We start from the raw sequence: 5,053 nt of genomic DNA on the forward strand, positions 1-5,053 counted from the left end.
TTCCGACCCTTAATCTATGAATCTATGAATCTATGAAATGACAAAACCTATATTTGTTGCCTCTGCCATAGCTGTTACACAACAAACAAGCAAAACAGCTTCAGGTAGTTTTCAGAAAAGGAATACACAGAGCACTCCCCAATGTTTCTCCTGAAGCCCTGGATGTAAAACATATTTCAACAAGGATGTGATTCAGAAAAAGGAACTGTATGAAAGCAGTGACTTACAGGCCAGGCCAATATTAAAGCCATCAAAAGACTTTGAGATGTCTGTCTATGGCTTCATCCTTTTGATGTTTTAGTAGAGTTTGCCTTAAACAATCAACCTCTGGGCAGAAGTGAAGGCAACTAGAAAGCAAGAAACAAAGGGGAAAACAAAAGTCATGAAAGAGCAATGAATAAATGGGAAGATATTACTGGCTTTGCAGTTCTTCTGAGTGTCCCTGGAAGTCACCCAGCATCAGGAAAAAAAATTCTTTATGACGTTCGATGCCACAACTCTGAATTCCAAGACTAGGGTTTCCTGTGACAGCACTTGGCTTGCTTATGTGGCCCCACCAATAAGCCCAAATTAGCTCAGCTTTGGGTGGGAGAAGTATGAGTAGAAATAAATTGTAGCAAGATGAGCAACATTTCCCAAATTAGCCAAGAGTTCTCAGACAAACCAGAATATAGCAGGCACTCCTTAGTCAGAATGGCCAATCCAAACTTGAGAGAGTCTGTATCAACAAAAGTAATGGGCCTAACCAGCCATGTTCACCTGGAAGCCACCTCTGGCCACATATGACCTTGCTGGCCACATATGACCTAATCTCTTTTGTCTCCTGATCTTGGTTTCCGTCATGAAAAATTAACCTCTGGTTCTTGTGGTTTCCATTGTCTTTGACATGACATTCCTATGTTAGTTAAATATCCATATCAATAACTGGATAGGTTATTTCATAACAAACTAGGAAGCTACATGCAGTTACCCCCCAGTGCACAATAGCATGTAGCAAGGCTGGGGAACTGAAAGATACATAATATCCATAAAATATATTATAAAAGCATTCTCATATTTTCCACAGAGGCCCTGTAGTAGAGTGGGCAAAACAAATAAGTAAATAGAAAAAAAAAAAAGAAAAGAGAGAAGAAATAAGTGAATTCTGTAAGTAAACACAAAAAAGAAGAAAAAATGCAACAGAAACATGTTGGAAAGAAATGGAGACATGTTAATTGGCATGGAGAGTTGTTTCCTGTGACAGTGGGCATGTTTACACAAGCACTTGATCTAGGATCAGTTTACTCATGAGTAAACTACTTGCGAGTCAACACTCCTGGGCATTTACACATGCAGAGAAGCAGGATCAGATTTGCAGATTTGCTTCAATGGGCTCCTGCTGCCACCAGGGGGTTGGCAGGGAGCACGGGGCTAGGAGACAGCTGTCTTCTGGCTGTAGCTGGGACATTACATCCTGCCCCAAGGTACTGCCTACTGCCAAAGCAGGGACCATGTCCCCCTGCCCCAGTGGCAGGGAGCTCCTGGCCCTGGCTCCCCAATCAGGGGCAGGGGACTTGGAAAGAGCTGTAGGGAAGGTACAGGTCCCAACCCCCTGCTCTGATCTACCAATGAGGCAGCTAGCAGCTAGCTTATTGCTAGCTGACCCACTGACAGATCAGGGCAGGGGGCTGGTATCTACCCCACTCCTGCAGCTCTTTCCAAGCCCCATGCCTTGGTCACCTGATTGCGTCATGGGTCTGGGACCTGCTTCTGACCAGGAGCCTGTTCCCTGATTGTTTCCATGAGCACGGACTTGGGTAGGGAACAGGCTTGGGAGCTTGTTCCCTGCTTGGCTCCACAAGCATGGAGCCGAGCAGGGAACAAGTTCCCTACCCTGTACCCTGTGCTCATGGAGCTGGTTGGGGAGCAGGCTCTCCAGCATCCTTTGGCAGGGAGCTCACAGTGCCAGTTCCGCGCCACAGTGCCAGCGCTAAGAGACCCTTATCTCCCAGCACCAGCTCCATGACCGCAATCTCCAGAGGAAGCCCCTGGCTGTCATTGTCTGAATAGTGCCCTTAACAAACACTAAGGCTAGGTACAGGCATTACACTTTAACTGGTGTAAGTGATTGGAAAGTGGTCTATACCCATAACATAACAGAAGTTCAGCATACACAGATTGGTTTAAAAATAGCAGAACCCAGCCTAAGATTTGCACCCCCACCAAAAGGCAAATGTGTGTTCTGTTCACTGCTGATCTAAACTTGCAGAAAACTTAGATTGATTCCACCTTGGGCTTTTTGAATGTCCATACCTAGCCCAAACCTGCAGTAAAACTAGCAAAGCTAAAAATCACATGCTCATTCTTTTTTCCAGAACGAGCTGTAGTGTCCTGTAGATAACTTTTAATACTTCCTAACACCTAAACTAGACTGGCATTAGTAGACATACTTTATTACTGTTGTTAATCATTGTTTTAGAAAGCCCATCTTTTTCAGGGCTGGGTCAACTGGGTCAAAGTGCTTTGTCAAAGACAGTTAATTTACTAACAGTGATTATTCATTGTTAATAAAAATATCACAAATATTGCAAATGTATCATGCAAAAACACTAAATTATCACATGAAGAACCCCGCAGAGCTGGTTTGTCTGTGTTTGAAACCTAACTACAAGTTTCCTGCCCCGCTCCCCTTTCCCCATATGCATGTAGAAAGGAACAAATTTCTCCTCTTCCCTTGCCCTTTGTCGTCCTTATTGAGTTAGGATGCCTTTCTGGCCTGATCTGGTGAACCCTTTGTCATTGAAAACAATGAGATTGCTCCTGGGAATACAGATACATGGTTGTGCAAGAATGGGTTGGTAGAATCAGACTTTTAAATTCCAGCTCCATGGGTCAGAGACTTTTCTCTGCTTTCCCCTGAGACATGCCCTGGACAACTCTGGTGCTGTAGAGATAATGAAAGAAGTATACTGTGTAACTCCACTGTTCTCACTGCAATAATCCATTACCTGTGGTCACCAAAATCTGTTCTTTGACTAAATGCTATGTGTAATTACTTCCATGTCAATTATGCTTATGCCACAGCATGAGATTATTCTAAAATCTGTTCTGTTCCTGGTTGTAAATTATTGCCATGCCCATCTCACTATTGTGGCTAAAGCTGTATAATGTTCACAACTCCCAACTAATTACACTCAGGAAGTGTGGAGTAATAGCAAATTTTTCAACTTGGAAAAAAAACCCACACTAGTCCTTGCAACACCTATGCATTATCAAATATTTTACTGACCCTCTCAATAGAGTTAACACCTGAAAGAATGTGCCAGCAGGGCTGGAGGACCTGAAAATAATTGTCTTGGCTTTCAATAATAATTAAGAATAGTATTATATTGGTTCCAAATTTCAACACTTTAGGGCAGCCTGAAGGTCTTGGTCAAATGTCTCATATGCATCTCATCTGAAAGGGAGACATCCTTAACTTTGCTTTACAGTCCAGTTCCTCATACCCAAATTTTCCAATTATTCATTATCGTGATTTTGACCAACAGTATTTCCTCCTGATCTCTTCTTCTCTAATATGTTCTGTCTGACATCCATGGAGGTTTTCAAAACCTGGCTAGACAGAGTGCCCCCCAGCTTTGTGTGCAGGCTGGAGTGGGGCTGCAGCTGCAGGCCGGGGCTCTGCACCTTACTGCCTTCACTGCTGCTGCCAGAGCTGTGTGACACCATGTACCTGCCCCTGTGCAGACTAGAGGTGGCAGGTACATGGCATCATGCAGCGGGGCACAGAGTCCAGTATGTAGTGGCAGCCCACTTCCACCAAACACTCAAATCTGGGAGGCATGTGCCCCACCATGCCTTCCCTGAGGTGCACACAGTTGTGGGACCCCCCCCCCCACACACACACCTTTGGACAACCCACCCAGGGCTCCTATCATCCCATGACCTGCCTTGGCCCTGGGGCCCCATTTACCCCAGCCTCTTCCCCACTCCCTCCTTCACCATGGAGGCCTCAGTCTGCCTCCCCCTTCCTTCTCTCTCTACCTCTTCTCCTCTGACTTACCTCCTGGGGAGAGTGGGGGTGTGCACACATGGGCTTAGCACCCCCACCCCTCCCAAATAATATTTTCTCCCTCTCCCTATGTTTGGACTAGATGATCTCCTGAGGTCCCTTCCAACCCTAACTTTCTATGCTTCTATGACATAGGACCTGAGATTGTTCAGAGGGACATCTGTTTCAGTGTGATGCATACCCGTGTGCTAGGATCACTCCAGTTGAGGGCTTAATTACAAACAAATGCTTCATCATTAACTGCACTTTAATTTAGGAGATAGGTGTTTTCTTAGCACAATGGGCACTTGCACACATGATGGGGTTTAATCCTCATTAAATTAAATAAGTCTATTGAATTTAAAATGACTTGTTTTAGATCAATGCGTTAATGTTTGCAAGTGACAGCCTTTACATCCAATTACGCTTGGTGTGCAATTCCCAGTAAATTCCAGCAGGGGGAGCCGCATACCAATCCACCCCAGTGCCTTCGGTACTGAATTAAAGCAGGAGGCACATTTAAACCACTAATCCTCTCACTCCCCAAATGCAGGCCCCCCACCATAAAGCCAGGGATCCCTATGCTAAGCTCCAGTCTTTACCTCCCCCATCCACACTCAAACTGCATGGACTCCCACACCAATCCACCTATAAAAGATAATATGCCAGATCCAGAAAGAACTGTATGAATTTAAATCTTTATTTAAACTTAAAAAAAAATTTCAATTACATACATGATTGCTTGTGCTAGAAAAATGCCATCATAAAAAAATTAAAATATAGTAGAAATAGAAATTGTATTAAAATATAAAAATAAATTTACAGCATAAAAAGTGAAAAAGGTAAAAATATAACTTTTCCTTTTTTATTTATAAACAAGTTAAATAAATAATTAAATAATGAAGTAAATAGTAATTAAATAATTAAATAAACTACCAAAATGTATTCTATATACTCTACTCTATTTATACGATTCTATTTATACTCTATTTACTTTTCTATTTCTTTTTATTCTCTTTACAA

Source organism: Gavialis gangeticus, unplaced genomic scaffold (genome assembly GCF_001723915.1).
Source record: "Gavialis gangeticus isolate Ggan-Ray unplaced genomic scaffold, GavGan_comp1, whole genome shotgun sequence".
Classification (NCBI taxonomy): domain Eukaryota; kingdom Metazoa; phylum Chordata; order Crocodylia; family Gavialidae; genus Gavialis; species Gavialis gangeticus.